Source organism: Melopsittacus undulatus, chromosome 7 (assembly GCF_012275295.1).
Source record: "Melopsittacus undulatus isolate bMelUnd1 chromosome 7, bMelUnd1.mat.Z, whole genome shotgun sequence".
Lineage (NCBI taxonomy): Eukaryota > Metazoa > Chordata > Aves > Psittaciformes > Psittaculidae > Melopsittacus > Melopsittacus undulatus.
Genome location: NC_047533.1, coordinates 72980850 through 72992450, shown reverse-complemented (window position 1 = coordinate 72992450; position 11601 = coordinate 72980850).

The following is an 11601-nucleotide window of genomic DNA, read 5'->3' as shown; positions in this document are numbered from 1 at the left end:
TCCAAGGAGATGTTCCCATCAGAAATTAGTTTCATGCAACCCTAAGATAATACTGCACAAGAATTGGGAAAAAAAACCCACAAAACCAAAACAAACAAAAAACCCTCCAACAAAACAAAACGACAACCCCCCAGAGTGTAAGACAATGAAGAAATAATCAAAGCTTATGTGCATCCTTTATAAAAATCTCTGAACTCATTTTAAGTTGGTGGCTAAGAAGCAGAAAAAGAACTGTGAGAGCTGAACCCAGGACAACTGTGCAGCAATAGTTGGCAAGCTTTCCAGGGATTTATTCCCACTACACTAAGATCCAGATTCTGCTCTGAAACACATCCAGAAATATATGTATTAGAAAAAAAACAAAAACCAAACCCCCCACTTCAGACCAGATGTAAGTTGGCTTTAAGAATCACGCCAAGTGTGGCTCCACCAGCAGAAGCACCTGAAGCTGCAGTGCTTTTACGGCGAGACAGACAACACTTGTAAAGAGAGCTGTGAGGCTTCCACCTATGGTTACCCACAGCCCAAACCAGGTACAGTCAGAGCAGATGGGAAGAGGATGCTTTTGCTCTGCCTTCCATTTACTTTAACCAGTTCTAATGGTGTCTTCCCTCAGACTCGAGGGTTTTTCCTTTTTTTTTCAGGTTATTTTTGGAGACATTTCTGTCACCTTATGGCAAGATGTTACTTAGAAATGTAATCCAGGCGTGCCAGGTAATCCACAAGGCTAAATGAATGCTTGCTTTGTTTATGAACACTGTTTTGAGTTTACACACATGCTGGTAAACAAAGAGAAGCAGAACTGTTGTTGGGAACTAAAAGCCCAGGGAGGTGCTGATCTCTTCTCCCTGGGATCCAGGGACAGGACACCTGGGAGTCAGGGGAGGTTCACACGTAATAGAAGGATACATTTCTTCACACAGAGGGTGTTCAGGGGGTGGCACAGGCTTCCTAGAGAGGTGGTTAATGCCCCAAGGCTGTCAGTGTTGAAGAGGCATTTGGACAATGCTTTAACTTTTGGTGAGCCTTGAATTAATCAGGCAGTTGGACTAGGTGGATGATGTAGGTCCCTTCCTAATGAACTATTCTATGCTATGCTGGTCTGTGCTCTGCTGTGCTGTACTATGCTATGCTGTGTTATGCCATGCTATGCCATCCCATGCAATGCTATGCTCTGCTGTTCTGTATTATGCTGTGCTACAGTACATGTTGGTGTCCTCAACATAAAAATGACATGAAGCTGTTGGAGCAAGTCCAGAGGAGGGTCATGAGAAAGATCAGGGACTGGAGCACCTCCTGTATGAAGACAGGCTGAGAAAGTTGTGACTGTTCAGCCTGGTGAAGAGAAACTGTGTAGAGATCTCATAGCAGCCTTCCAGTATCTAAAGGGAGCCTACAACGATGCTGGGAATGGACTATTCATTAGGGACTGCAGTGATAGGACAAGGGGTAACGGGTTCAAACCTAAACAGGAAAAGTTTAGGTTAGATATAAGGAGGAAGTTCTTTACTGTGAGGGTGCTGAGGCACTGGAATGGGTTGCCCAGGGAGGTTGTGAATGCTCCATCCCTGGCAGTGTTCAAGGCCAGGTTGGATGAAGCCTTGGGTGATATGGTTTAGTGTGAGGTGTCCCTGCTCATGGCAGGGGGGTTGGAACTGGATGATCTTAAGGTCCTTTCCAACCCTAACTGTTCAATGATTCTTTGCTGGGCTGTGCCGTTCCCTGCACTGCCATGAATTGCATTATGAGGCTGTTGTTTGCCTGAAAGGTGAAGTGTTTTTTCAGCTCCAGAAACATTTTCAAGACACACAAATGTAACAAGTGAAAACAGGATTTAATTTCATTTCATATGGGAAGAAGCTGTTCCCTGTGAGGGTGCTGAGGCACTATCACAGGGTGCCCAGAGCAGCTGTGGCTGCCCCATCCCTGGCAGTGCTCAAGGGCTGGTTGGACGCAGGGGCTTTGAAGAACCTGACCTCGTGGTTCTATGATATGTTTGTGAGAGAAGCATAAGTGACAGCATTGGCATCAGTGACAGTATCCCATTTGTGACAGTAAATAACCCTGTGCTGGCCCTCCCTGTTGCTCGGGGATGGGCCTGTTTGCAGGCAGCTGTGATGTGAAGTGGTAGAGAAGTTCAGCCCAGGAGTGAACACGTGGTGCAAATGGTGGCATGCTTTGTTTGCTTCCTCATTTGTAAGCCCTGTACTTGAGTCCCTCCTTAGGGATAGTAATTTTGGTCACAGCAAGAAGTGCAGAACAAGGTTCTTGTTCTGGAGGTGCAGTAAAGTCAGTAAGGGCCCCAGCTGAGGAGTCTGCCTGGTGATTTCTCCCTCTCTTTCTCAGTATGGAGTTATCCATGGAATTTGCCAGGAAAATTCTGAGTAATTTTTCTTCAATCTAAAATGATTTGATGTGAAAATTCTCAAAGTGCATCTTAGCTCTGTATCCTGACTGTGCTGCTGTTCTCTGTTCCCTTTGCTTCAGGTATACAAAGGAAGTTGCCTTTGCTTCAGAACTGTTAAAGAAAGTGGAGAAAGCAATTAACAAAAGTGCACTGCATTCCAGTTTGGAGTTGAAACCTACTTACATCTGAAGTAGCTGTGACTGGCTAGGTTTTAGTTAGAGTCGCATCCCTGGTTTCTCTCACAGTGGGCTTTAGCTTTCTATTGCAACTGAAATGCAAAGAGCATCGGACCAGCTTGACAGCAGGCCTATTTGCCACCAGCTGCTTGTGATCGGTACTGCCCTAAGAAGTGTTTTTCTTGTCTTGGAATAGGATTTCTAGTGTGATTTTCAAGCACTTGGTGAAGTTGGGCACTAAGCTGTGTGGGTGCATCCTTCCCAGATGTCACTTCATGGAGTTTCTGGCCATCTCTGTGCACAGTTTTCACTGAGAAGTAACCTTAGAGAGCTCTGTGTTTATCTGCTGCTGGACATAACAGCCAGGTCATCTACGAATGATTTAGCGCTGTGCGCACCGCGATCATGTGGTGTGTGGCAGCGGAGAGGTGGCTCTGCATCCACCTGCCCCTCTGATCCCAAGAATGAGTGATGCCCCACACCGGGCCTGCCCTGCCAGAGGGAGATGGGCAGGTGGCTCTCGTGAGCCCTATGTCCGGGTGTGCAGTATGGAACTAATATTTGCGGGGGTGTCTAAGCTTAATTTGTGTGTGAAGACATCTTGCAGGCAGTGCAAGTGTAAGCACAGAGCAAATGGGAAAGGACTGATGGACACTGCAGCTCTCCTGGCTCTGCACTGAGCTACAAAAGAGCTGAGAACTCCCTGTGTCAATACTCTTCAGGTTTTCAGTCATACAAAGAATGTTTTATAGCCCTAAAAAACCTCAGCAGTGTTATGCCAGTAAATACATAAGACAGTCAAAAAGATTCTAAGACTATGCTGAGCCTCTCTTGTGCAGCCCAGACTCAGCCAAGTCACAATCAAGTTGGATTTCATCTGACATCCCTTATTAACATCAGAGCTGGGAAATCCACTGCAAGGCTGACTCAATAGCAGCACATGGGCAGAGGTACTGTTCCTCACACCTTAAATCATGAGATCTCCCCTCATTTCTTGTAGGGAGAACAAGGTCATGTTGGAAAGGGACAAGGGAGAATGGCTTTAACCTGAGAGAGAGGGGAGATTGAGATGAGATTTCAGGAAGTTCTCCCATGTGAGGGTGGTGGAACACAGGCACAGGGTGCCCAGAGCAGCTGTGGCTGCCCCATCCCTGGCAGTGCTCAAGGCCGGGTTAGACACACAGGCTTGGAGCAACCTGCTCTAATGGAAGTTGTCCCTGCTCGTTGCAGGGCCTAGAACACGATGAGCCTTAAGGTCGCTTCCACCCCAACCCAGTCTGGCATTCCATGATTCTCTGATGTGCAAATGTCGGTCACTCTGCAATTCCTGTACACGGCCACGATGCCCTGTTCCATTGCCCAGGTTGAGTTGTGACCCCTCGCATGCTCCACCTCTGGACAAAAGGCACTGAGGAGGAGAAGACCTTGAGGGACCTCCCTGAGCTGGCCTTGCAGAGGCTGGTCAACCCGTGTCGACTCCTGGACCACCCCTGCATGCTGACCTCATCTTGTCTCATACTATCTCATCCTCTTCTCTTTCTCTCATCTCACCCCTTCTCATCTCATCTCACCTTTTCTCATCTCTTATCTCTCATTTATCTCTTATCATCTCATCCCATCCCATTGTATCTCATTGCAGCTCAAAGCATTGCAACGCATCTCATTGCTTTGCATCTCATTGCATTGCATCTCATCTCATCCTTGCATCCCACCCGACCTCTCCCTGTTCCACCCTATCCCATCCCACGCCATCCCATCCCAATCCCATCCCACCCCATCTATCTCATCCCATCCCTATCCCACCCCATTCCACCCCATCCCCTTGTGAGTGACTGAACTGCAATGAGACAGGACTTTCCATTGTTTGAATTATTGGTGTGAAGAACTGGACCGGGACTCTTGGCTATTAAAATGGACATGATTAAAGAATTTGTAATAGATTTATTTGTGCTTGTACCCTACAAGGTCTGATTCAATGTTGCTCTTCACAGTGGTCTTTCAGGATTACATATGGGAAACTAATAGGAGATGAGTCTTATAGGATCTATGAAGCTGTGAGCTTCAAAGCGATGGAAATCGTAAGTTGTAAAACAAATCCACACTTAGTTGTAAGCTGTACATTGGGACCTCTTTGTTGAGAGGAAGATGGGGCTGATTCTTCAAAGAAATGAAGAAATCAGAACAAACTGAGGAAGAGTTCCTCTCTACCATCCTTGTAACTCCCTTCAGACACTGGAAGCTGTTCTGAGGCCTCCACGCAGCTTCTCTTCTCCACCCCCAATGTTCTCATACTAGTTCTCAGCAGCTTCCTTCAAGGGGCTTCCGTCACCTGCAGGAGATCTGGCACCCTCCATGGCCAGCACAGACCCACAAGGCCTGATGCCCAGCTTATGTCTCTGCCACCTCCCTGCCCCACAGCTTCTGTGTCGTCACACAGGGGTCCTGGTTCACCTCAATCCTGGGCATCTCCATCACTCCTAACGTTCTTGCTCCCCCACTATAGCCCTGGTACCCTTAATGCATCCCATAACCCATCTGGTAACCAGAACCCACCCTGCTCCAGGCATCTCCATCCATTCTGGTACCCCTATGCCACCCCAAAACTACATGGTAGTCCAAAACTCAACCAACCCCAGGCATCTTTATCCCTTCCAATCCCCATGGTACCCCTGAAATACCCCAAAATCCACCTTGTACCCCAAACCCACCCAGCCCCAGGCATCTGCACCCCTCCCAACATTGCTGGTACCCCTAAATGATGCCAAACCCCAAGTTTATTGAGCCTCAGGTGGACGGATCCACACACACAGCATGTTGGGGTGCAGTGATGCTGCTTTGGGTGGCAGCCCCAGCTCATGGCCCTGCAGCAGGCGCTCCCACAGCTTCAGTCTAGAACCCATGTGGGTTATCCTGGCAATGGGCGAAAACAGGGTCCTTTGTGACCACATTTGTGTCACCCTACTTCACTGCTTTGGTCAGGGCAGCAGATAGTGATAGGAAAGGGCAGGAGGAAGGAGCCGTCAAGTTGTTTCTGAGCTCAAGCCCTCTTGCATTTGATCCAGGCTTGTCACTGTGTCACTTCCTGTGCTGGATCCTAAGTTATGTGCTTCGGGTGACATGCTGGAGGGAATGGATGGGATCCAGAGGGATCTGGACATGCTTGAGAGGTGGCCAAGGCCAACCTCATGAAGCTCAACCAAGCCAGGTGTCCAAGACCAGGTTGGATGAAGCCTTGGGTGACATGGTCCAGTGCGAAGCATCCCTGCCCATGGCAGTGGGTTGGAACTGGATGATGTTCAGGTCCTTTCCAACCCATTCCATGCTTCTCTGATCCCAGTGATCCTATCCCTTGCCCAGCTGCAGTGATTCTGAGTCCTCTGCCCAGCGATTGGTACCAGGGGCATTTGGGATATTGGGATGAGGCCATTGGACAACAGGGATGATGGTTTCTTAGACAGTTCCCTCTCTTAAGGAACCATCTCTGTGTCCCCCTCCTGCTGTCACAATGCACCTCCCATTGCCATGGCTGAAGTCACAGCTTTGCACTCACTGGGTGAGTGCAGGGGGCACTCTTGCTGACACCAGAGGGGCTGGAGAGGAGCTGTGGGCCAGGAGATGCAGAGAACATCCCCTTCCACAAGGCGAGGCTGAGCAGGCAGCGGGATGGAGGGATCCTGCAACGTGAGCATCAGCCTGGAGCTCAGCAGCTTGTTTCCCACGCTCTTGCAGCTTTCCACCATGGGTGAGGGTCTTCCTATGGGCTGGAATGGGGATGGTCACTGTGGACCTTTCTCAGGGGTTGGAATGGGGATGGTCACTATGGACCTTTCTTGGGTTGGAATGGGGATGGTCACTATGGACCTTTCTCAGGGGTTGGAATGGGGATGGTCACTATGGACCTTTCTCAGGGGTTGGAATGGGGATGCTCACTGTGCAAAGGAGCTGGGTGGCCCTGGAACCTGACATCTCTTCCCTTTGCTTTGCAGAGGTTGTAGCTGTCTGGGATGCTGTGTCTATGTACATCCTGGGGCAGCTGAAACTGGACAAGGTGGGCTGGGGGACTGGTACCCTTTTGCCATGTAGAGCGTGAGCCATGGGGAGCAATATTTTCCTGCGAATCATGGAAGAGCAGCAAGAACATCAAACATCATGGAAGAACACCAAGACAAGCCCATGTGCCCACATGTGCTGAGGGCATGGCAAAGTTAAGCCCAGGAATCGGTATTCCCTGTGCAGGGAATGCCTGGGATCTTGTCTGTTAGCCAAGGGGAAGAAACCCAATGGAGAACAGGAGCTTTTCCCAAAGCTTTCCCTTTTCCCATCTCTAAAGCACTCCCTCATCAGCCGTCGTGTCTCTTCCTTGGACAGGGTGTCCTGCTCACAGGACTCGGTACCTTTGCTATGGTCCAAGAGCAATTCCATGGTAAAGAAGAAGTCTATGTTGTCCGAAGACCTGTCTTCCAGCTGGATCAGGACACATTGTGTCTGCAGGAGTTCACGTTCTCCTCTGTGGTTATCCCTGGTGAGAAGACAATGGCCTTCCTCCCTTTTGGGGATGATGCAAGGACGGGCAATGCCTTAAGCTCCCTCATTCAACCCATTCCCCAAGAGCTGCTGCTTCTTGGGCATTCCACATGGAATTCTGTACAGAATCTTGGCCGTGACCATGCTCCTCTTCCTTGTAGGCAATGTCAAGATGAAGCCTCTCAACTACAGGCAGCTCTCACGGGTTACCTCCTTCCCGCAGCACGTGGTGAAGGACTGTGTGCAAGAGACCATCCTCTTGTACTCTTTGCAACTGAGGGATGGGCAATGCCTCCCCTTTGTCTTCAAGGCCATCGGTGTCTTGTGCTGCAAGGATGATATCCTGTGCATGAGGTTCTATCCCTCCTGCATCATGGGGCTGGAGAGCAAAGCCAGCTGCATAGCACTGCTTCACACGGTGGGTACTTGGGGCTTTGGGACATCGCACCCTAGACCATGTCACCTAAGACTCCATCCTGCATGGCCTTGAACACTGTCAGGGATAGGCATCCTTGGGCAACCCATTCCTCTTTCCCACCACCCTCACATAAAGAACTTCTTTATCTCCAACCTGAATTTCCCTGTTCCAGTTTGAACCCATCACCCCTTGTCCTATTGCTCCAGTTCCTGATGAAGGTCCCATCTCCAACCTCCTTGTAGCTCCCTTAAGAGCCTGTAAGGAATCCATCTTGGGATCCTCCCAGCAGCTCCCTGTTGCTTTGCAGAGGCTGTGGATGCCAAGCGCAGTTCTCTCCCATCAGGAGATGCCGGCTGCTCCTGCTGTCGCATTCCCAAAGTGAGCACATTTCCCTTGGACATCCCACCTCCTGGGGCTCAGCATTAAATCAGGGATCAGTGCTGGAGCTACCATGTCCACCATTTGCTTTTCAGGCTGCAGTTGACTGTGGTCATCCGAGCCATGGAACAAGCAGTGGCCAAAGCTTTCTCCACTTGGCACAGGAAGGCTGCAGCAAGGCCCAGGCTCTGCAGAGGAATGGGAATGGGGCCTTTCTATCCAGGTAGGGCTGTGGGACCAAACCCCACCTTCAAACATAGTCCCTATGGGGCTGCTCGAAAGAGCACTCTCCTTTCCTAGGGGCAGAGGGGCGTCCTGGTAAGATGCCTGATATGAGGCAGCAGGACACAGGGAAGAAGCCTTCGAGGTGAGACTGTGGTGGGAAAGGTACCTTGTATCCATGTAGGAGAGACATCCTCTTTGGATGTGCAGGGACATGGGAACAAGGCACTAGAATGCGTTGCCCATCAAGGGTGTGCATGTTCCATCCCTGGCAGTGTTCAAGGCCAGCCTGGACAGAGCCTTGGGTGACATGGTTTAATGTGAGATGTCCCTGCCCATGGCAGGGGGGTTGGAACTGGATGATCTTCAGGACCTTTCCGACCCAAACCATTCTATGATTCCATGATTCTCTTTTGGTGTGGAAGGTGCAGCTCTTTTGCTTGCCCTTACAACACCCATCCAATGGGGCTCAGGAAAGGCTCCTCCTTGCTATGGGGAATGGTCCTATCTCCTCTGCAGCTTCTGATAGTGTGTAACAGTGGGACACCAAGTGCCCCATGCTTATCTGACTGCTCTGCTCCCCCAGCACCACAGATACAGGTGGTCTGGACACAGCTCCTCCATCCAGTTCGACAGCTGTCCTCCCATCAGATGAAGCCTGCAAGCAAGTGCTGCAGGTATGTGCTGAGGCAAAGGGGCGGCAACATGGGTCAGACCCCAAGGAGCTGAGCCTAATCCTGCTGGATCCCCATCCCCTCCACGAGGCCTGGCAGCTGGCTGCAGAGTGGGAGCAAGTGAAGACCCATTGGCAAGAGCATTGGGAGCAAGGGAAGGCAGAATGGGTGGTGTGGGAAGCCTGGGCTGCAGGGGAGGAGCAGCATCCACCCCAGGTATGGGGATAGGGATTGACCCTCTCTTGATGCAGGCTCTTTCCATGATGTTCTCTGGGATAGAGCACCATGAGGCTTGCTGAGAGCATGTCCTCCATGGCAGGCCCTTGGGATCAGAGGCCTTCAGGTTTCCCACCCTCCAACCCAGCCTAGGAGAAAGGAGAGGTGGAGAAAGTCTGAAATACCTTTGCCAGGAGTGGAGATAGCAGCAGCAGCCCCTCTGGAGAGAGCCCAGCCTGAGTAAGGGTGGACGCTGCCTGTTGGGCAGCCCCATTCCTTCATCCTGGGGCTGCAGAGGAACACCATGGAAGGTCCTGGGTTACCTTCACAGCCAAAGAATGATGCTTCCCTTTGTTGCAGCCACCTTTCCTCACAAGCTGCCCAAGTCCTCAGGAGGCTGGAGCCACTCCAAGCACGGAGGAACATCTTCAAGCACGGCACTGAGAACAGGAGGAGGATGGAACAGCAGAGGCAGCTCCCCCTTTACCTGTGTCAATAAACGGATGTGGCTTCCCATGGCAAAAGGGCTGGAGGCTCCTCAGCTGCCAAGGTCCACCTCAAAATACACAATAAAGAGCTCTGGGGCTGCTTGCAGCCTATTCAGCTACTTCTGAATCAAGTGATGGATCCATCTAAAGCAGAGTAAATGTAGAAAGATGTTCAAGCTCTCATGCTCACATTCCTACCTCAGGCACCTGAGCTCCCACAGCTGCCTTGGCGTGACATCACCCATTGCTTATGTAACACAGCTGGGTATAAAAGCAGGGCTGTCCCTTTGTCTGGGTCATAATGGAAGAGGTTTCTGAGTGGTTGGGTCACTTGTGAGGAAGCTGCATTGGTGGTACCCACACCTCAGCGAATGCAGAGAGCAACCTGCAGAAAGACAACTTCTGACCAAGTATGTGTGGAAAATCTTCCTCTGCTCTTCCCAAGTGTATTTTCCTCTCCATCAAATGGGGTGTGTGGGGGGTGTTCCCATCTCATCTCATCCTGATCTCATCTCATTGCATGTAATCATACAGGTCAGCTCATCTTCATCCAATTTCAGCTTCCCCTCATCACACTGCATCACATCTGATTGCATTGCATCTTCGTCTCATCCATCTCATCCCATTCCATCTCACCTCACTCATCATCTCAAGTCTTCTCATCTGATCTCATCTGATCTCACCTCATCTAACTCATCTTCTTCCTCATTTTATGATAACGTATTATCACACCAAGCATAATACTCATATCAAATTTTGTCAAGTCCTGTCATGTCATGCGATGTCATCTCATCACATCACATCTCATCACATCTCATCTCATCACATTGCATCTCATCTCATCACATCGCATAAGGTATGCTCATTTTTATTTCATTTCATTTAGTTTCATCCTCCTCTCCTCTCCTCGCCTCTCCTCACCTTGCCTTTCCTCACCTCTCCTCTCTTCTCCTCTGCTCTCTTCTCCTCTATTCTTCTTTCTTCTCCTCTTGTCTCCTCTCCTCTCTCCTCCTCTCGTCTCATTATTTGCTGTGGAATATTATATCGTATCATATCATCATATCATATCATATAGAATATTCTAGTATATCATAGCATATCTTGTATCATATCATGTTAGATATTACGTTTTATCATGTTATATCATGTTACAGCATGTTATATTGTCATGTCATATCATATAATTTCATTTCCATTTCATTGCATTTGATTTCATTTCATCCTCCTCATTTTCTTGTCTGGGTACCTCACACTAAACCATGTCACTCAGGGCTCTGTCCAACCTGGCCTTGAACACTGCCAGGGATGGAGCATTCACAACTTCCCTGGACAACCCATTCCAGTGCCTCTCCACACAATAAAGAACTTCCTCCTTATATCCAATCTAAGCTTCCCCTGTTTAAGTTTTAACCCATCACCCCTTGTCCTATCACTACAGTTCTTAATGAAGAGTCCCTCCCCAGCATTCTTATAGGCCCCATTCAGATACGGCTTCCTGGGCTGTAAGCACACACTGAAGCTGGCTCATGTTCATTTTCTCAATGACCAACACCCCCAAGTCCTTCTCCTCAGGGTTGCTCTGAATTTCCTTTTTGCCCAACCTGTAGCTGTGCCTGTGATTGCTCCAACCCAGGTGCAGGACCTTTGCTGACAAAGACTCAGGAAGGGCTTTATCCCACACATTCTGAGCAAGACTGTCATTTCCTGGGTCAATCTCAAGCATCCAGGTGGGATTCTGACTTAGAGGGGTTCAGTCACAGGCCTGCAGATGGGAGCCTCGTGCCAGTGGCTCCTCAGCCAAGTGCACGCACCTGGGGTCTGAACCTGCGGTTCCTCTCACACTGAGCAGCATTACTATTGCAACAACCCATCATCAGGAGGGTAAAACTAACCTGTCTCACGGCGATCTAATCCCAGCTCACGTTCCCTGTTAGTGGGTGAACAATCCAACGCTTGGGGAACTCTGCTTCACAATGGTAGGAAGAGCCAACATCGAAGGATCAAAAGGTGATGTCGCTATGAACGCTTGGGCACCACGAGCCACTTATCCCTGTGGTCCTCCTCATATAGTCCCTGGGCATACATACATATTCATGAG